Here is a 22,197-nt window from a genome sequence, read left to right on the forward strand (position 1 = left end):
TAGGAAACGGCGCGCTCGTTTTCTCGTTTTGCCCACACTTTTGAGTGTTAGTGTGGCGTGTGAGTGTGTGAAAGAGTGGGCCCAGCAGGAGGCGGTGGCATGCGGGGCGAGGAGGTGGCCTAGGCTGCGCGATTTGTGCTGTGGGTGCGGGCCGCTTGCAGGGGCCTGTTTAACTCATACTTACCTGGCAGGGGAGATACCTTGATCAAGAAGGAGGTTCACCCAGGGCGAGGCTCGGCCATTGCACTCCGGCTGTGCTGACCCCTGCGAATTCCCCAAATGTGGGAATCTCGACTGCATAATTTCTGGTAGTGGGGGACTGCGTTCGCGCTCTCCCCTGATGTGCTTGGTCCAAAATCAGATAGGGAGGGTTAGGACACCACGAGCTGCGTGGCTGCGGAAGGATCCCGGTTCGACAGGAGTGGACGCCGCTGCTGGTTCTCGCTGGCTTTTAATTAGGGGTCCGGAGAAGCATCTCAAGCTAGTTCCACTACTCCTTCCGGACGTTCATTCTCTTTTCAAAGTCAGTCGTTTTGCTGTAGTCTGCGTTCTTTAGGCTGATTATCGAGGTTAGCCTTTATTTGGTCATGGGGGGCCTCGGTACTGTATGCTGAGTCTAAAGACAGTTTCACCCGTTTTCTGATTGCTCGGTTCTGTACCAGTGCAGACATGTCAAACAGTGAATGGCTGTACCTCTACTGTATCCATGCTCAATGAATGAAATCGGTAACAAATGAATATATGTCTAGTTATACGAAAAACGAGTGGTTTATCGACTCATCTTCATTTGCAGATTTAGAGGCAGCTACGATATTCGTTTTACAGACGGGTTTTTTTTTTTGAATATGGGTCACACACATGCCACAGCAACAAAACATCTCTAGAGATGAGGCTATAGATCACCTTTCCATCCTGCAGGTTTTCCTCCCAAAGCCTACGGCACCAACGGCGACCCCTGCTGGCCGGGAGAGCAAAAGCTTACAGCACCTGGTATTCCCAGGCAGTCTCCCATCCAAGTACTAACCAGGCCCGACGCTGCTTAGCTTCCGAGATCAGACGAGATCGGGCGTGTTCAGGGTGGTGTGGCCATAAGCAAAAGCCCCGGCGCCTGACTCGCTACTTGAAGCTGTGTGTGGCGGGGGTTCCGTGCCCCCCGAGCGGGACTGAAGGATCGTTCGTGTGCAACTCTTTGGAAAGGAGCTGCTTTCCAAATCGCATTGCGTGCCTGGATATTGGCGAATGCGCTCCCTTGTGTTGACTCGTCCCGCACTGGAGGAGGACAAACAATCTGCACGGAGGAGCACCAGGCAAGTCTTCACCAGACAAAAACCTCCAGTGCACAGCACTCTGGAAACATTTCGGGGCTTTCGCGTGTTTATTTCAGCACGTAAAGCGCACCGGTCCAACACGTCGGCCGGGCGCGCGGCGCCTCCGCCCTCTTGTGGCCTTGCGGCATCAGAGCAAGAGGCTCCTTCTCGCTGCCCTTCCGCTGTGTTGCAGGGCCCCGAGAGGGAACCCGGAGCGCGCACTTTGTGGGGGGCGGGGGACCGCGTTCGCGCTCTGCCCCCGGTCTCTTGCGCGAGTACTAAATCTCACGGACAGGGGGGCCTCGTCATTGATTGTTACAGGTTAGACGGGGATTAGGAGGAGACCCCGACTGATGGGTAAAGGGGAGCACTAACACCAGAGGGACACCCCCGGCGTCTCTTTTTGAGAGACGCCCTGGGGTTTCCTAATGGCCAAGGAGGGTCGGGACCTCGGTTTGACCTCTGTTTGTGCAGCAGAGTGTCGCCATCAGGAGGCTGGGGCGTAAGAGAGCCACACAGCCCGCAGGGTGAGCGCTCCCTACTGGTCCCAGTCACACCTCTTGCAGGAGCAGCAGCAACCGGAGCTTTTCCGGGGTGGAATCTCCTATCCGGGTGCCGGACATGCTCACACCTGCTGGGCTGCCCCGGGGGTGAGCCCAGTCGAGAGTCGCAGGGCCAGATCTAGTCACCGGGGAGAAACGATACAAGTGAAGGATTGCTCAGCTCTCGGCACTTGAAAAGACCGACAAATGTCTCGTTCCCGCCGGAGCTGAATGTACCCGCATGTGTGGTGTCGTCTTCTTCCCCCGCCCCGCTGTGTTTGCTGTATTGTCTCTGAAGCCGCCCCCCCCGAGACGAGACGGGCTGTTCCTGTGCCCCAATTAACACTTTACAGGTGCCATTCCCCGGCATTGTGGCCATTGTCGGTGCTCACACGCGATAAGATAAGGCGGAGGAGAGCGGGGCATGCCCAGCGGCAGACATTCAAGGAGGGGGTAGGGCGAGGTGAGGTGAGGTGCGACACGCCGGAGCCCCGACGCAGCTAATGCGGAGCACTTGTTGGACTGGCATCGAAAGGACGTGTGCGCACGGAGCGAGCCTTCCCTGCGGCGGAGCGCGGGAACTTTCTCCCCCCCTCCCGCTGCAGGAGTTGTGTGCACTGCAGCGGTGCCGAGAGAAAAGCACAGAAGGCAGCAGGCTCTGGAGAGCAGGTAAGAGACGGAGCCTTGTGGGCAGGCGAGCAGGCCCGTTTTTTGGAAATTGCTGAAAAGGTTTGTTCGGTGTGTGGCAGGCGCACGTCGCGAGCTTGCGTGGCGATCTGCCGGTCTGGAGTTATGCAAATGAGGCCGAATTGCATCCCGGGACATGCTCCGAATGCGCAACGGCGACTGCAGATGTGTAGGAAACGGCGCGCTCGTTTTCTCGTTTTGCCCACACTTTTGAGTGTTAGTGTGGCGTGTGAGTGTGTGAAAGAGTGGGCCCAGCAGGAGGCGGTGGCGTGCGGGGCGTGGAGGTGGCCTTGGCTGCGCGATTTGTGCTGTGGGTGCGGGCCGCTTGCAGGGGCCTGTTTAACTCATACTTACCTGGCAGGGGAGATACCTTGATCAAGAAGGAGGTTCACCCAGGGCGAGGCTCGGCCATTGCACTCCGGCTGTGCTGACCCCTGCGAATTCCCCAAATGTGGGAATCTCGACTGCATAATTTCTGGTAGTGGGGGACTGCGTTCGCGCTCTCCCCTGATGTGCTTGGTCCAAAATCAGATACGGGAGGGTTAGGACACCACGAGCTGCGTGGCTGCGGAAGGATCCCGGTTCGACAGGAGTGGACGCCGCTGCTGGTTCTCGCTGGCTTTTAGTTAGGGGTCCGGAGAAGCATCTCAAGCTAGTTCCACTACTCCTTCCGGACGTTCATTCCCTTTTCAAAGTCAGTCGTTTTGCTGTAGTCTGCGTTCTTTAGGCTGATTATCGAGGTTAGCCTTTATTTGGTCATGGGGGGCCTCGGTACTGTATGCTGAGTCTAAAGACAGTTTCACCCGTTTTCTGATTGCTCGGTTCTGTACCAGTGCAGACATGTCAAACAGTGAATGGCTGTACCTCTACTGTAACCGTGCTCAATGAATGAAATCGGTAACAAATGAATATATGTCTAGTTATACGAAAAACGAGTGGTTTATCGACTCATCTTCATTTGCAGATTTAGAGGCAGCTTCGATATTCATTTTACAGACGGGTTTTTTTTTTGGAATATGGGTCACACACATGCCACAGCAACAAAACATCTCTAGAGATGAGGCTATAGATCACCTTTCCATCCTGCAGGTTTTCCTCCCAAAGCCTACGGCACCAACGGCGACCCCTGCTGGCCGGGAGAGCAAGAGTTTATAGCACCTGGTATTCCCAGGCGGTCTCCCATCCAAGTACTAACCAGGCCTGACCCTGCTTAGCTTCCAAGATCAGACGAGATCGGGCGTGTTCAGGGTGGTGTGGCCGTAAGCGAAAGCCCTGGCGCCTGACTCGCTACTTGAAGCTGTGTGTGGCGGGGGCTCCGTGCCCCCCGAGCGGGACTGAAGGATCGTTCGTGTGCAACTCTTTGGAAAGGAGCTGCTTTCCAAATCGCATTGCGTGCCTGGATGTTGGCGAATGCGCTCCCTTGTGTTGGCTCGTCCCGCACTGGAGGAGGACAAAGAATCTGCACGGAGGAGCACCAGGCAAGTCTTCAGTGCACAGCACTCTGGAAACATTTCGGGGCTGTCGCGTGTTTATTTCAGCACGTAAAGCGCACCGGTCCAACACTTCGGCCGGGCGCGCGGCGCCTCCGCCCTCTTGCTGCCCCTGCAGCTGCTTCACTTTTCCCTTTAGTTGCCATCGATTTTTTTGTAGTGCTATACATATACGATTGAGGTATCTTAGAGTTCTCCTTCGAAGACCCAGCACTCTCTTTTCTTTTCCCAGTGTTACTCATATCGGACTTTTTAAACCTAAAAAAAAATCGTTTTTTTTTTCTTTCAATTATAACTGAAGTTTAAACAACTACTGTTAAGTCCTTATTTTTCTGTAGTCAAAAAAAGCAAAAATTAACATTCAGGTCATGAAAAACTCAAAAAAACTCCCCAACCACTAAACTTTACCTCCCACCTGAGCGCCATCTTGAACGCCCCTACCACCAGAGAATGCTCACGATTTCGGAAGCTGTCTCCGGGACGTGCTGATTCCACACATCCTGAATAAATCATGATATTGTTAGTTGCTGTAGCTAGACGTTCAAATGAGTTTCATGGCCAGATGGACTGTTTCCTCCAGCGGTATAATATTGCAGTGAGACAGCACGATGCCTGCAAGACTATGTCACGCTAAACGCCACAGATTGTGTTTGTCCGTTCGTGTCAGTCGTCCCGCAGCCACGGGAAGTGGGACACAAACATGCTGCAATGCTTTCAAGACGTTAGGATTTGTTTGTGCAACATCCAAGAGGAGTACTTGTGGCTTGAATGTGAACTGTACGTGCCCGCCCCCTTTCCTCTGTAGTGCATGAGTTCCTCCCGGCATGCCCTTCGTCATTGTTCTGTCATCTTGTATTTAAAGGGTTGTATTTCTGCTGCTGAAAATAAGCAACGGTTTTCTCACAACGCCCTTTGTTCCCAACGGAGCCCTTGTCTGTCATGAAATTCTTCAAAACCTCAAGCTAGAAGAAGAAGAAGACGACAAATATGAAGCGTTATAGCAACGACATGCCATGACACGATCGATAACGATTTCCATAGGATCCCCGCGGTTGCCTGGCAACCGTCAGCTTTGCGCAGTGGCAGTATCGTAGCCTGTGAGGGTTAGCCGAGGCGTGATTATTGCTAGTTGAAAACTTTTCCCAATACCCCGCTTCCGCCGGTTTGCAATACAATCGGCGAAAGCAATTTTTGACAGTCTCGTCAGAGACTGAGCAAGGTGTTTAAAGACAGATTTGGTCACGGTGATATCATGGTAGAAAGAAACGAACTTGTTACGTGTCAACAGAAACGCTCTTTAGCTCTTTCAGCTTTATGCAGAGAACAGCGTCTGTCGAGATTACTTTTGTGTCAGCGCGAAACGCCGTGTGCTTGTCAGTATGATTTCATATTGCTCGTAGCGGCGCCTGGCTTTTGTCTGTCAAACGTTAGGTTGCGCTTCTTCATGCTGCATCGTCGGCATGAGTGGAGCATTTTAAACGTCTGTACTTACTGCGCCCCATAAGAAATCGTTTGTCCCCATTCAAAAGAGATTGTGCGATGTCCTGCAGCGTTCGCAAAGCAAACCTTTGACAGTTTGAAAAGAGGAATTTATTCTGCTTCCTGTGCGTGCAGTAGTTACAAAGTTGAACGTCTTTACACGATCTGCTGCAGTTTTCAGTGGGTGGGCTTTGTCAAATGGCTTGGAAAAACGCACTGTGTTTCGGCTCGGGAAACATCATGAGCAGTGTCCTGCATGTTTTCTGTGTATAGCTGTCTTTTAACGCATACAGAATTCATTCGAAATCATTGATTTCTCCAATTAACAAGGGTCCCTTTTTGAACCTGCCAGAAGCATTCTTTCAATGTAACAGATTTACTCCGGGGAAGGGCAGCATGACATTGAGAGTAGCTCAAGCTTTCAGCACCTTTATCTGACTGCATGTATGCAGACACTGCTCAGAATCCCCTGTAAGATTCTCCTTCAATTACGTTTTGCAGTGCTTTAGCTCTTTCAAAAGGCTTCGCTTTGCTAGTCACAATCCAAGGCTCATGACAGCATTTGAAAACATTCGCAACTGCGTTGGCCGGGAATCGTACCTGGGTTAACTGCTTTGAAGGCAGCTATGCGCAACACTGGCTCGCTCCAGAATAAATCTCGCGTCGAGGGCATATTTTTTTCCATTTTACCGTGAGTCGGGCTCAGCTGCACAGAGGAGAGAGCAGAGCAATGAGGTCACGGGGACAGGGGAGTCACACGCTGGCGGTTTGAATACGCGGAAGATCACTGAGGGATCCACAGTATATGGACCCTCCGTGCGCCATCAGTCCGCACTCCGGACTCTGAATCCTGCCATCCGAGTTAAGATCTCGGCGGAACCTGAGGCGCAGTTCCTTCTTAAAACGTAATCTGGTGAGCATTTCTAGAATCGTACTTGTATAGATGCAGCCTTTAATGTGTTGCTAGGTTAAAATTGATGACTTCTTGTATTTCAGTAGGCAACTGCCCTCTTGATTTCGGATTTAATTTCTTTATTACAGGGGCGCTTTTATGAAGACAGAGTCATGTTCAGGTACTTTGCTTGATGGAGGAAGCTCATTTCGGACTCTGTGATCTGCTCACCTGGAAAGGTCTGCTATACTACTACAAGAGAGAAGTAGAGTCTGGAAGAAGGGACAATATTATGATGCTTTGGAAGATAATGTTTTTTTTTCTTATACTGAAAATGAAAGGTAGTTGTTTCTATATGGACTCAGTCTTTGGAATTTGTATATTTATATATTTCAGTGAACCCTCAGCCATTCCTTCTGTATTGTAATTCAGTTTCTCTTTTAAAATTCCTTCCCCACTTCTAGGACCTGCAGTTGCTGAACTCCACAATGGCTTCTATTGGAAAGTCTGTGACTGAGACCAAGTAAGTGTTCACTTTTTTATGAAACCATTATTTATTTAGGAGCAATGAGCAATTCTTATATAAATGCAATAAAATCATTATGCTCAAACTATGAGAGAGAAAATTAAGGATAATTTAAGAAATCAGTCTTAGCTTGTTTCTATACACAGATGGTATTATTTATTTTCAAAGGAAACCCGCGCGGATTCCCCTGGTGTGCAAGATGTACCTGAATACTCTTGATCAGCTTCCTGCTCACTTGAAGAGGGCGTGTATGAAGCACGCCACGGCAGAAAAGATCAGGATGGCCTCTCAACAGGCGAGGGAGGACATGATGAATCACCTGAAGAACGGGGTCATCGTGGATTACCACAGAATAGAGATCGTGTCTGGTGAGGCAAACAGGATAGTGGTTGTAAGACTGCTAGAGTCCTTGGGCCTTTTTGTACATGAGAAGCCTGAAGACACATTGGCAAGGTGAGATATTTTTAATCTGTAAGGCTTCTGTAGTTTCTTTTTGAAATCATTGTTACAACATATTATGTAAAAGCATGTTGAAAAGAATCTACCTGCATTCCAGCGGCCCTGAGCAAGAGGCCGCTGTCCAGGAGGAAGAGATGCCAGAGGCTGCTCTAGAAACTGAAACAGAAGCGGATAAGGAAGGGGAAGATGTGAGCTCTGAAGAACTCTATCAGCAGTAAGACTTTTTTATTTTTCAGATGTATCTATTTTTTACTAAAATTCTAATTTGTCTTATAGGTATAAAATGTTTAAACCGGTGTTTTATATCCTTACAGGCCCTGAGTAGTTAAAAAGTATCAGCAGGCCGGAAGAGAGTGGCCCAAGCTGGACTCTATAGAAAGCACTCCCTGGATGCTCCTCTCCTGATTGGATTCAAACAGTACCTTACCAAGGATCTGGGAGTGGCAAATTATTCTCAGGAGGTATTTATTTTTTAAAGGCATTTAAAATTAAGCAATGGTATCTTCATTGTAAATGTTTTTATTTCTTAGCTTAAAATTCACCCATGTGAAATGATGTCAGCCATAAACATCATGACTCTATATTTCCTACCTGAATCTATTCTACTTAAATTATTACATTATACACAATTTGAGTTCATTTTAAAAAGTAAAAGGTAATGAAAGGAATGCATTTTCATAAGAAAGATAATACCGATATGCATGTGATAATCTTCCTTATATCATGTAGTGCATCATTTGGACACTTTGTGGGCTTCAAATACAAAGAAAATCATGTTCTATGGTACAAGATAAATACAAAACTTAAGCTTCTTTATAAAGCATAAGCAATCATTTATTACATCGCTTCTTGAATTAAATCTTTTGACAAGAGGTAAGACTTCTGTTACATTTAAACCCATGTTTAGCTGTGTTTTTTAGATTTAACTGAACCAATTTCTGTGTGTGATAATGTCCTTGAATTCTGACAACATCACACTAAATTACATGATATAAAACAGCTAATGTTTCTAGAGATAAAGTTTCTGAGATGCTTCTAATTACTTTTTATTACCAGGGACAGTTTAATTCACCTTGTACAGTACTGTAAGACCAAGATGCTTTTTTTAAAAGTTATTTAACATTTTATAGAACTTTGTCTACTATGGCAACATGATGTGCTTGGTGAAACTTGGAAAAATACTGCTTGGCCACTTATCTTAAGATAAAGATAGGATAAAGGTTTATCTTTTGCACCTACCTGACCCCCAGGGAAGGCCAATGCTTTCTAAGTTGATGGTTCCCTACAGTAGACTGTACTTTAATTTCAAAGGTAATGTATATTGACCCAAATCAGTTTTGGAATCCAATCTACTGACGAGATGGAGCACATCCTTTTTTCAGGATTTTAGCATCATACGTTTGGTATATTTAGTCCCTAATGCTGAAAGAAATGATCATAGAACATTTGGACACTTTGTGGGCTTGAAATACAAAGCAAATCATGTACTATGGTACAAGATAAATACAAAACTTAAGCTTTTATTTTAATTAGATTTGTTTATAAAGCATAAGCAATCATTTATTACATTAATATATGTGAAAATAACATTTTAGCATCATACGTTTAGTATATTTAGTCCCTAATGCTGAAAGAAATGATCATAGAACATGACATCTAACCTTACCTGCGGTGTTTTTAATCCCTATTGCTCAATGCACGGTGAAAGCATTCCATACATGTGTCTGACAATGAGGAATGGGCCCCTGAGACAGTCATTTGCCTGTTTCACAAATGATCGTATTTTACTAGAGATTCTGTTTGGGATTCAGATGTGCATTCGGACAGCAATCCCTTTCAAGAAATGATACGTTCTGGATGAGGTCAAAGGTGCTGGAACACTGTATCTAGGATGTGTTTGCAGAGACTGTGTGTCTCCTGCTTCAATGCAGTGATAAACAGATGTGCTCCTTTAATTTATTGGTACATGCCCAGGGCAGTAAGCAGTCTGAGGATTTATTTCCAGATGGCATAGAGCAGTGAAGCAGTGAAGTAGTGCAAAACACTGGATCATTATATTATTAGAATCTATTCTACTTAAATTATTACATTATACTCAATTTGAGTTCATTTTAAAAAGTAAAAGGTAATGAAAGGAATGCATTTTCATAAGAAAGATAATACCGATATGCATGTGATAATCTTCCTTATATCATGTAGTGCGTCATTTGGACACTTTGTGGGCTTGAAATACAAAGAAAATCATGTTCTATGGTACAAGATAAATACAAAACTTAAGCTTTTATTTTAATTAGATTTGTTTATAAAGCATAAGCAATCATTTATTACATTAATATATGTGGAAATAACATTTTAGCATCATATGTTTAGTATATTTAGTCCCTAATGCCGAAAGAAATGATCATTTGTTTAACATGCACGGGCCTGTCTCAAAGGATGCAGTACTCCTGAAGGGTCTCAAACCCTACATTTCGGATGCCTAGCTGTATCCCTCACATGTGGCACCTCAGAATGACTTCTAACCTTACCTGTGGTGTATTCAGTCCCTATTGCTCAATGCACGGTGTACATACTGCACACATGTGTCTTGAGAATGAGGAATGGGCCCCTGAGACAGTCATTTGCCTGTTTCACAAACAGGGACCTGGACCTAGACCTGGCCCGTACAGGGCTCAAACCCACGACCTTGGCGTTATTAGCACCACGCTCTAACCAACTGAGCTAACCGGCCTCACGACAGTGCTCCTCTCTGTGCTGCAAAAAATCAAACTCAGGGAATTTCTTTTGTCTTCCTTTGAATAGAAAGCCGTGTAATTCAGTGTACGGGCTTTCTCGTGCAGTTTCATGGTTCTTGTAACCCAAATCCTACACTGGCCTAAAGTGCCCCCCCATTTCACAGCATTTTTCAGCTGATTTAAAATGTACCTAAAGGAGAAGCATTATTGAAGACCATCAATTACCAAGAGCTTTTGTCAAAGGTTTTGGTGGTCATTTTGAATGACCACAGAGCGCTGTGACCTCGGTTTTACATCTCATCCAAAAGACAGCGCCCTTTTACAACACAGCATCTCCGTCACTATACTGGGGCATTGGGACCCGCACAGACCTCAGGGTGAGCACCCCCCCGCCGGCACCATTAACACCGCTTCCAGCTGGAAGCTTTGTTTTTCCCTGTAGCTCATCCTCATCCAGGTACTGACCTGGCTCACACCTGCTTAGCTTCAGTGGGTATTCAGTTGCGAGTTGCAAGGGGATGCAAGTGATGGAGCCGCTCGCTGCAAAAGTCACTGCATTGGCCGGGAATCTAACCCGAGCCTCCTGCGTGGCAAGCGAGAATTCTACCACTGAACCACCAATGCTCAGTGCCTGGGCCTTCAAAAAAGACGCTTTTTTGGTGCTCTGTGCAAAACGCGTCGACATCTGCTTCCAGCTGCAAAATGTCATTTGCGGACGCTGAAGAACTTATTTCCAAGGCAGCGGGTACAAGCGATTGGGCGTTTTAAAACCACCAGGAACAGCAAAGAGGCACGCTTCTTTGCTTGTGCCGAAACACACCGACTGAAGGCGGACAACGTAGTCGGCAGGATTGGAACCTGTGCGGGGAGACCCCAATGGATTTCTAGTCCATCGCCTTAACCACTCAGCCACGACTACAGCAAGCCCCACCGCCGCTGCGTTCTTGCTACAATCTTACCTGGATCGCGAGGCGCCGGCGGAAGCCTATTTCAAAGTCGTTCTCCGTTTCAAAAAAACATTTCCAAAATACAAGCCTTGCAGACAGACACGCCTCAGAGGACTTAAGGGTGGCTTCATGTCGGAATGATAAAGTCTCCCCGTCCGGACATGAAAATGCCACTTTGTTACACACAAAAAAAGAATCAACAACAGAGAAATGCCCACAAGCATTTGAAAAGCCGCACCACGTCGCACTTGAAATAGCTCTTACATTAGTGGTAGACACAGGAATCGCCTTTTTATTTACGCTCTTACCAACGCGATGGAAAGCAAAACAAAGCAAAGCAGAGCAAAACAAAACGAACAAACGAAAACCCTCACGTCCCGCACTTGCATATAACGCTGTTACGTGCCCAAGCGGTATTGTACGTCATCCTAGCACTGCACCCCGGGTCATACGGTATATGGGAACGAGCACACGCCACGAATCGTCTCGAATCACTCCCTACAGCTGTAAGGCGCCTTGAAGCGTGCACCCCCAACATTCTTCTTTGCGCATCTGTGAAAGGTAAACTCTTGAGCAAACTCTGAACCAGCTCTAAGGAAACTAATCCGATTAGACGTTACTTTGACTCATCCTTTAAGGGACCCTTGTTAATTGGAGAAATCAATGATTTCGAATGAATTCTGTATGCGTTAAAAGACAGCTATACACAGAAAACATGCAGGACACTGCTCATGATGTTTCCCGAGCCGAAACACAGTGCGTTTTTCCAAGCCATTTGACAAAGCCCGCCCACTGAAAACTGCAGCAGATCGTGTAAAGGCGTTCAACTTTGTAACTACTGCACGCACAGGAAGCAGAATAAATTCCTCTTTTCAAACTGTCAAAGGTTTGCTGCAGGACATCGCACAATCTCTTTTGAACGGGGACAAACGATTTCTTATGGGGCGCAGTAAGTACAGACGTTTATAAAGCTCCACTCATGCCGACGATGCAGCATGAAGAAGCGCAACCTAACGTTTGACAGACAAAAGCCGGGCGCCGCTACGAGCAATATGAAATCAAACTGACAGCACACGGCGTTTCGCGCTGACTCAAAAGTGATCTCGACAGACGATGTTCTCTGCATAACGCTGAAAGAGCTAAAGAGCGTTTCTGTTGAGACGTAACCCATTGGGCAAAAGACGTATAATATACGTCTATTAAACGCATATCTTAGACGTCTAAATGTGGTCTACAATTCGTCTAGAATGAAATTCTAATATACGTCTAAAGTTAAACGTCAATTATACGTCTATATTTAGACGTTCATTATACATAAATGGTTGGAGTTCTATTATACGGATAAATTTAGAGGACTATTATACATATATGGTTGGAGTTCCGGATAACTTTAGAGGTCTATTATACGTATATGGTTAGAGGTCTATTATACGGATAACATTAGAGGTCTATTATACGTATATGGGTAGAGGTCTATTATACATCAAAGATAGATTTTATAGGTGTAGAAACAAGTAAAACAAGCCAATGATTAGGTTTAGAAATGTATTCTGAAAATACACATTCACACCTGAAACATATGTATTTCAAATTATACATTGTATACAATCAATCAACAATCAACATATGGGCAATAATCATAAAAACACAACTAGTCCTAAACTTCAGCTACAAATTCTGGTAACATGGCAATATACAGTATAGTAATGACAAACACAAAACTAATTACATTAACACACTAACTCAAAACCACATTTTGATTCAAATATACATTTTAAAATGTACAACTTCTATATTTCCAAGAAAAAAATATTACATAAAATATAAAATATTGCAATGGAAGTTAAGACGATTTTTGTCCACTATTTGCAAACCCTGTCTAATTGTCCTAACAGTTAGAACCAAAAACCTATTATTTTCAGAGTCCAGATCTCCTGGCCCCCTGCCTTGCATATGCATTCTTCAAGTAACACATTGCGTGCTCCTTTATTTCTTTTTCTGTTGATGTAGGGTGGGACTTCAGCACCGCAGCTAGGAGAAAATTATATAATATTACTTCCCAAATAAATGATGATTAATATCTTCTTTAGTATAATCTAAAAAATGAACGGTTTACTAAGCTCAAAGCTGAAATAAATGTATAAAATTTGGCTTGCATCATAGCAGTTGAGCAATAAAGTCTGTCCTAATTAAAGAGTACCCAAAGTTTGAAAGTACAACATAGAATAAGAATAAGAGAAACGGCAAAACGATTTTGTGTCATCTTCCCCATTCACACTATTTTATGTGCCATTTTTTTGCTTATTCACATACTATTTTAATCAAAATAATATTAAGAAAGATCTGTATGTATTCAGATAGTATTATTATTGTTCATACTTACTCGTCAAAAGAGGATTGCTGAGATATTTTCGGATATACTTTTACGTTTGAAAAACGTGTCCAAAATGGTGACCAACGAATACTAGCAATGCATTGTGGTATATAACCGGAAAATATGCTGGGTTCGATATTTTCTCAACGTATGCGTTTATTAATGTTGTCGATATTATGGTTGAAATTTAACATTGATAATACATCGCTGCTATGAGCTGATGTGCAATTTTAACGCATGCAATAAGTAAGGATCGGTCACTGTTGTATGGTATTATATATAATGACATTATGGAATAGGATGGGGACAGGCCTGGCATCACGGGGGGAGGGGGGAATGTCGCCCCTTCAGTTTTGGGCAAAAAGTTTTACCTAACTTAATTTGCACCCTAAAAAAATAGTTGTACTTTGTCAATGGTCAGACAACACTAAATGACACGAACAGTCACTCAGTCTGTTTGATAGGCAGGAGGGCTATCCGTCCAGGAACTGCACATATTATTGAGTGTCAACATTACGATCCTGTTTGCTCAGGTGGACCGATTCCTTGCAGTAGTTTATCATTATACTTAAAATCGTTATATAACTAGGACTAGTTATAGCAGTCTGTGCTTTCTGTTGGTTTTACAACATTTTTTTCTTAACGATTCAGAACGTCCATGTAGCTGCAAAAATGAACGCTTATGGTACTTTTCGCTCCAGGCAATACAAACCTTGAGAGTGACGAAAAATGTGAAACTGAACTTCATCGCAAATACCAGATTGCTAGTCGTTATCTTCTATCATGAAGCACTAATCAACGGCATAGCTGCGAGATTTCATTTGGGTAGCTGCACCGTACAGCTCCGTTTCAACTGAAATATCACTCCCCCCTCAGAATTTCAGACGCCCCCCTACAGATTTTTCCTCGGGCACCGCGCACTGATGGGGGACTTTTGTCAAGAAAATAAAAATAGAAACTCTATAGGCACTCAAACATTTTACTGTTTTTTTTCAGGCAGGTGGCAAGACCCCCTCAGCAAAACCCTTGTATGCCAAGCTGTGGGCATTGATTGTGTGCCGCAACTAGGAGTATACGGCACTCTGCACAGTGTACGAAGTAAATTATTTTCGCAGTAATTAATTTATTATATTTACTATATTTATTATACACGTGTAAATTAATTGCTGCGAAAATAATTTACTTCGTACACTGTGCAGAGTGCCATATACTCCTAGTTGCGGCACACACGATACATACAGTAAAAAGCCTCAGGCACTGTGTTAGATGTGTTTTCGACGTTATATATGCGTTTGTTAATGTCGTCAATTTTACGGTTGCAATTCGACGTTGATTATACTTCGAGGCGACGTATATATACGTATAGCCGTAATTTCACCGTAAATATACGTATATTCGACGAATCAATGCCCACTGGGAACAAGCTCGCTTCTTTCTACCATGATGTCACCATGACCAAATCTGTCTTTAAACACCTTGCTCAGTCTCTTACGAGACTGTCAAAAATTGCTTTTGCCGATTGTATTGCAAACCGGCGGAAGCGGGGTATTGGGAAAAGTTTTCAACTAGCAATAATCCCGCCTCGGCTAAACCTCACAGGCTACGATACTGCCACTGCGCAAAGCCGACGGTTGCCAGGCAACCGCGGGGATCCTATGGAAATCGTTATCAATCGTCTCATGGCATGTCGTTGCTGTAACGCTTCATATTTGTCGTCTTCTTCTAGCTTGAGGTTTTGAAGAATTTCATGACAGACAAGGGCTCCGTTGGGAACAAAGAAACCCGTTGATTCTTTTCAGCAGCAGAAATACAACCCTTTAAATACAAGATGACAGAACAATGACGAAGGGCATGCCGGGAGGAACTCATGCACTACAGAGGAAAGGGGGCGGGCACGTACAGTTCACATTCAAGCCACAAGTACTCTTCTCGGATGTTGCACAAACAAATCCTAATGTCTTGAAAGCATTGCGGCATGTTTGTGTCCCACTTCCCGTGGCTGCAGGATGACTGACATGAACGGACAAACACAATCTGTGGCGTTTAGCGTGACATAGTCTTGCAGGCATCGTGCTGTCTCACTGCAATACTATACCGCTGGAGGAAACAGTCCATCTGGCCATGAAACTCATTTGAACGTCTAGCTACAGCAACTAACAATATCATGATTTATTCAGGATGTGTGGAATCAGCACGTCCCGGAGACAGCTTCCGAAATCGTGAGCATTCTCTGGTGGTAGGGGCGTTCAAGATGGCGCTCAGGTGGGAGGTAAAGTTTAGTGGTTGAGGATTTTTTTTGAGTTTTTCATGACCTGAATGTTAATTTTTGCTTTTTTTGACTACAGAAAAATAAGGACTTAACACTACGTGTTTAAACTTCAGTTATAATTGAAAGAAAAAAAAACGTTTTTTTTTAGGTTTAAGAATTTCGATATGAGTAACACTGGGAAAAGAAAAGAGAGTGCTGGGTCTTCGAAGGAGAAGTCTAAGAAACCTCAATCGTATATGTATAGCACTACAAGAAAATTGATGGCAACTAAAGGGAAAAGTGAAGCAGCTGGAGGGGACGTGGAAAGAGTGCTGGAGATGCGCTCGTACGCGAGCGTTCGCAGCCCAAGTGAGACTCAGCTGCCAGAGGAAGAGCCGGAGTCCCTGCCCAGCACACCTGTGAAAACCCCGGCAGCCAAGAGAGGAAGGGGCGACCTGACGCTGGAGGAGCTCCAGACCAACATCTTCAACATGATGGCACAGAGCATGGGTGAGCTGAAGGAAATGATTTGATCTAATACAGTCGCAATCGAAAGTCTTAAAAAGTCCATGGACTGTGTGTTTAAAGAGGTTGAAGACTTAAAGAGTGAAGTAAAAGTTCTTAAACAAGTAAATACCAAACAAGAAAAGCATATTAAAGAACTTGAATTGAAAGTGAACGATGTAGATAGATACCGTCGATGATGGAATTTAAAATTATTTGGAGTTAAAGAGGAACGTGATAAGGACCTTGTTGCAACAGTGAAGGGTATCTGTAAAAGGACCCTGCCGGACCAGGAGGACGTAATATCGGCCATTGACTTTGTTCACAGGCTCGGGAGAGCGAACATGTCTGGGCAAGTGCGCCCCAGATCGATTATAATACAGTTCACCAAGAGGACGGCGAGGGACATGCTGTGGCGAGCGGCGAGGGAGAATGAGTATTTGAATGGGAACAAACTGAGGTTTGCAGAGGACCTGTCTGCCGCGGACAGGAGTACCAGGAACCAGCTGTGGCCCCAGGTTGAAGCTGCCAGAAGAGAGGGGAGGAGAGCCTACTTTGTGGGAGCGAGGGCCTTTGTGGATGGGAAGGAGATTTGCTCCCAGTGACTGCTCAGTTAATGATTATGTTTGGTTATATTTGTTATACCAGTATATACTAGTGTTTCTTTAGTGTTAGTTTGGAATGGTGTAGTTAAGTGTTAAGGACTGTTATAGTTCTGGTTGTTGTAACAGAAGAAATAAGGTTCTTGATCCCGAGATGAAGTAAAACAGATGAGTTTATTGCATGCAAGGAACAATAAAGCCGAAGTCTTGTTTCCCGCAAGAAACAACAAAACCGAAGTATTGTTCCACGTACTGTTACAAACTTTTGGGTTATATAGTGTTTTCTTCTCCGTTTCTGACGTCACTCGGTCTGATGGTAAAGAGGGGGGTTCATGGTATTTGGCCAGTTTACGATGTTCTGGGCAAATGGTCAGTTTAACATTACACCCAGGGGGGTTCCTGGGTAGCTTGCATCTGCAATCCTTATCAGTTAACCCCCTTTCCTGCCATAAACCCCAGCTTGTGACTTAGAAGTCTAAACCCCCTACAGAAAGGATTAAATTCAAACCCCCGTCTTCACATCTTTCTTCATTCCCCCCTTATAAAATATGGCATACGTCAGTGTAGCCTATTTTTATAAATACAATGTCAGGGCAGATCTTTCCTTTCTTGGCGAACAGGTATGTATTGCCATGTCATTGTACGTTCCACGGTTATAGCAAGATGTGATACATTTTTTTGTGAATGTGATGATTACAATTATACATATAAACAATACTACTCCTACGGATAAACACTATAAAAAGGTTCCACCCCAGGCCCCAAACACAGACTTTACCCATACTGAAATTTCTGTCCCTCATTGTAAATGTGTTGGGCCAGATCTGAGATGTGCTCAGAATTTTCAGGAATATATGTGCAGCATTCAGTGCCAATTACTGCACAAGTTCCTCCTTGGGCCGCCAGTACATAATCTAAAGCTAGTCGGTTCTGCATGGCCACTGTTCTGAGGGCTACCATTTCATCATTAACAGCCTTCAGACTAGATGAGGTAGAATTTGCTAATTCTTCTAAAGTCGAGGCCATTTGAATTAACTCTCGACTCAGAAAGTTCATGCCGGCTTGTGGAAATATTATACCTAAATAATATTCCCAATCAGCCAATTTTCTTTGTGGTCTGTGGTTAGGTCCGAAGGGGCTGTGGATTTGAACACGGATATGAGGAACCACATATCCTAAATAACATGAGCCAGACCACTGGGCTGGCAACCATGGGTAGGCTCGTTTTCCACAAATGAAATATGTTCCGTTTGGCGCTCCCCATGCCTCTGAAAATAAGAAACTTATACCGAATTGTGGGGTGTGCCGATCCCATCCTGGAATTTGGAAGGTAGAGGTGGATATATTTGCAGCGATGGTAAGGTTGCAACGACTCCATCCAACCAAGTGCAGACCATTAGTGTGCTGAAAACATATGTTTCCCTCACGTTCCTTATTTAGAGTCAGGTATGGTGGTGTATGGCTTCTGTTATATTTAGGAGCGTAAGAGCCTGTGAAACTCGTGGGCTCTAAGCCTCGCTCCTGTAGATATTGTAATGTTGTGCAGGTTAAAGTCGTGTTATGGCAACCCCCATAGTTTGTCATATTAAAATTTCCTAAATTATCCCTCCAAATGATCATGCCTATGACTTCCTCGCGACGCCAAGGAATGGCTCCCATAGGAAGTCCTCCCTGTACATATTTGGGTAATGCGGCACACACCCAGCAGGCACTTTGGTTGGTTTTCTTAGCTAGGATAGGAGAGGCCTAAAAAGGAATTAATTCCATGTTCTCCTTTGTGGGAGAGATGATCATTAATTCCTGCGGAACATAGTCCTACAGCAACAATTATTGTTATAAACAGAAATGATTTCATTCTGAGTCTGTAAATGGGGATGAGGCTCGTCGGCAGTGTGGCGCGTGGATCCAGCGATCTTTTCCTTCCACTCGAACCGCAGACTCGGTTGTCAACAGGATCTGGTAGGGTCCGTCCCACCTGGGCTGGAGAACCTGTGAAGGAAATTTCCTGATCCACACCCACTCTCCTGGGATGAGGTCGTGCCCTCCTTCAGGTGGTGGTCCCCACGCCTCCAGGACCTGCTCGCGGGCTCCTTGTGTGGCCTCTGTCAGCAACTTGCAATAATACAAAGGAATGGTTGATCCATCTGAGGAAACCCCAGTCTCAGCACCTGTAAGAGAACTTGATTCAAATTATTAAAGGCGGCTTTTGCTGCGGGAACCAAGGCAATCTTGTCCTTGTACTGCACTCCCCCCTTAAGCAGATCTGTTAAGAGTTGTGCTCACCCTGTAAAAAACATTGCACCCAGGCCCTGTTAAAATTTCACAATGCTAGACACAAAAGGGCCTTATCATAACTGCTTCTATTAGACACTCTAAAGCTGAAGCAACTCAGACTTGTGGGTTTCCTCGTCAGGGGAAGCACTCAGAATACCATCAACATACTGAGTGATCACAGCCAGTTGAAGCCACGTGATACCCTGTTCTGCATAGTCATTCTTTGTAATGCATAATATTCCAACCCAATAGATCTGGAATAAAACCACCCATTAAAATCTGGTACTCGGCAAGTAAAACTTGCTGTCCCAATACTCCTGTGGCCTCCTGCCATCTTCCCATATACATTGCTCTATAGTACACTGTTGAACAGAGGAGTGAAACAAGCAGGACAGTAGTGCTCCAGTATCCCCTAACAGAGAAACCAACACTCCATTAACAGTACATTTTTATCCACTGGACTGGGACAGACTTAGGGAGGCTACAAGGGATTTACAGGATCTAATCGTTAGGTAAACAGATTTTCTCACAAGACGTTATTCTCCCCAGTCTCGATTCTAAACCTACACCGTTTCAGCATGTCTGGTTTCGAGACATTCGAATAAAACCAAATTGTTTCCATTATTGCAACTAATTGTATAAATTACAATTTATAATAATTTATAATAATACAAAAACTGTTTAACTACTTTTACGTCCACCTGCACTGTACTTATACGTTTCAGACGCTCTTATATTTTCCAATCTCCTTAAGTTGATTTTCGTCAAGTCTCTTTAGTTACGTCTCTAGCCAGTCCCGCTGGCTAAACACACTCACACCGTCATTTAGTATACCAAAACTCACAGTTACACACATACATGCCGGCACACAAATTCATAAAACACACATACACATCGAGAATATATTTTTCTCTTCGTAATACAATGTGCTGTATTCTTGTTTTACTTCTACATGAATCCTTTTAATTCCTGAAGCGCACTCCAGGTTCGCTGCATTTCTAATTTCGGGTGCGGTACTTTAGCCCACCGGTCAATATCTTACGGTTTTGGATTTGATCGTATGGGGGAAATCAGGGAAGGTAGGTGCGATTGCAGACCCCCTCGACGGGGTGCGAGACAGTGTTAGAGTGGCACTGTCATCAACGGCGCCAGCCCCTGCTACATCAAGTCCTTTCCCACTTCGAGTGAGAGTACAGATCTGCGGGCGCCCTCCCTCTAACAGGGGAGACCCTGATCCGTCTTTATCACACTCATACCAAGTGTTATCCCAATCAGACCCCCCTTCTCCATATGGCCACTGAGGGAATTGATCCCAATTATTTTCGTTTCCTGCCTGTTTGTTCCCCTGTGGGAGAGCAGGATATAACTTAGTCGCTGGCTGCAGCACATTAACCAGTGCAGCGTGACCAGGAGTTAATTCCTTCTTTAGTTTCTCATTCTCCTGTACTGCCTCTTTTAGCTTTTTTTCTATACTCTTTCGTAGCGATTAAAATATCTTTTCTTCCGGGTTTTTGTTTTCCCCGTAAACACACTTTTAAGTCACATCCCAATTTCTTTTTTTTTTTTCTCATGTATCTGCCACCACTGGTGCCGGCCGTGCACCAGGGTGGGAGCTACATGCTTGTGCTTTTGCCAATCAATACTCATATATGCTTTCTTTACAGGCGTCTTCGCCCCCAAATTCCCTCTGACAAACTCAGCTTTTTCCATATTTTTCTCCTTCTTTTCCGTCAACTTACACTTTTCCGATATTTAAACGGATCCTTCCACCACTTTCTCAAACCATCAGTTAGCGCACATGTTCGGTCTCTTTAAGATTTACTTTTGTCGTGTGTGAGGTAACAGCTCATTCAGTAGGGGGATGTTTTCACTTGGAAAAACCTGTGCATTACTGCACTCATTCAGCCAAGGGCGTCTGTTACCTCCAGATCTAAATGCCTCTCCGAGACTTTAGAGAGGACTTACACCGCACTGTTCACAGGTAAGAAACGAGACCTCGAAAACCCCCTTTCTTGATCAGTAATTCACCATCCCCAGAACGCCAGCATCGCTGCTTTTGCCCCGGGGTGGACTTACGCACTGAGCTCAATCAGGGCGATTCTCGGGTCTCAACGTCCTTTAAATCCTGCTACTTAATGCTTTGCTCTTTATTATGAGGTGTGTTTATGTTAGTGTCGTGCGTGTGTATATGTATTTCACAAACAAGGAAAACACCAAAAACATACATACATATATCTCTTCTACTCCTGTTTCCTTTAAAACAAAAAAAAAAACCACGCCACGCCAGAAACCACGCCACTCCAATCTGTGCACGATCAAGGCGTAGCTAATCTCAGGACCCCGGGCGTAATTAAAGCCCACACCAATCCTGGATTATACGTGCATTTAATGCACCACTCAGCTCCAGAACCCCGGGCGCAATTAAGGCCCACACCGATCCCGAGCCACAGAACTCCGGGTGCAATTAAGACCCAAACCAGTTCTGACCTTCAGAACTCCGGGTGCAATTAAGACCCACACCAGTCCTGAACTACGTGCATTTAATGCACCACTTGCTCTAGAACCCCGGGCGCAATTAAGGCCCACACCGATTCTGAGCCTCAGAACTCCGGGTGCAATTAAGACCCAAACCAGTTCTGACCTTCAGAACTCCGGGTGCAATTAAGACCCACACCAGTCCTGAACTACGTGCATTTAATGCACCACTTGCTCTAGAACCCCGGGCGCAATTAAGGCCCACACCGATTCTGAGCCTCAGAACTCCGGGTGCAATTAAGACCCAAACCAGTTCTGACCTTCAGAACTCCGGGTGCAATTAAGACCCACACCAGTCCTGAACTTCACGGTAAGGGTCCAAAACCCGTTAAAAACTCCACGCGCAATTAAGGCATACACCAGCTTCGAACGCCTGTACACAATACCGCGGAACCCCTGCCAGACCAAATTCTGGGCTTACAGCAACCAACCCATTACATACACCGGTGCCTTCCCCGGGCCAGAGGAATTCAGAAACTCACGTTTACTCCGTCATCTCGGGCGATTCTCGCAGGGAGCAGAGATTTCCCAATCGGTCAGAGAGAGTCGGGACTTTTAAATAAAAGAGGAGTCCTTACCTCTTAGTTATGTGCGCG

The 22,197-nt window shown here is 45.0% G+C and overlaps 6 non-coding genes across 6 annotated transcripts; 3 read left to right on the forward strand and 3 right to left on the reverse strand.

Moving 5' to 3' along the window:
- Positions 1-176: 176 nt before the first annotated feature.
- LOC138230797 (U1 spliceosomal RNA) lies at positions 177-340 on the forward strand. The gene has a single exon (XR_011186401.1). It is a non-coding gene; the product is annotated as a U1 spliceosomal RNA (small nuclear RNA).
- A 635-nt stretch (positions 341-975) lies between these two features.
- On the reverse strand, positions 976-1,094 carry LOC138230984 (5S ribosomal RNA). The gene has a single exon (XR_011186569.1). It is a non-coding gene; the product is annotated as a 5S ribosomal RNA (ribosomal RNA).
- A 1,788-nt stretch (positions 1,095-2,882) lies between these two features.
- LOC138230798 (U1 spliceosomal RNA) lies at positions 2,883-3,046 on the forward strand. The gene has a single exon (XR_011186402.1). It is a non-coding gene; the product is annotated as a U1 spliceosomal RNA (small nuclear RNA).
- Positions 3,047-3,682: 636 nt separating this feature from the next.
- On the reverse strand, positions 3,683-3,801 carry LOC138231006 (5S ribosomal RNA). Its single transcript, XR_011186591.1, has one exon. It is a non-coding gene; the product is annotated as a 5S ribosomal RNA (ribosomal RNA).
- Positions 3,802-5,094: 1,293 nt separating this feature from the next.
- LOC138230850 (U4 spliceosomal RNA) lies at positions 5,095-5,236 on the forward strand. Its single transcript, XR_011186444.1, has one exon. It is a non-coding gene; the product is annotated as a U4 spliceosomal RNA (small nuclear RNA).
- A 9,686-nt stretch (positions 5,237-14,922) lies between these two features.
- LOC138230878 (U4 spliceosomal RNA) lies at positions 14,923-15,064 on the reverse strand. The gene has a single exon (XR_011186472.1). It is a non-coding gene; the product is annotated as a U4 spliceosomal RNA (small nuclear RNA).
- Positions 15,065-22,197: the final 7,133 nt, after the last annotated feature.

Source organism: Lepisosteus oculatus, unplaced genomic scaffold, assembly GCF_040954835.1.
Source record: "Lepisosteus oculatus isolate fLepOcu1 unplaced genomic scaffold, fLepOcu1.hap2 HAP2_SCAFFOLD_52, whole genome shotgun sequence".
Classification (NCBI taxonomy): Eukaryota; Metazoa; Chordata; class Actinopteri; order Semionotiformes; family Lepisosteidae; genus Lepisosteus; species Lepisosteus oculatus.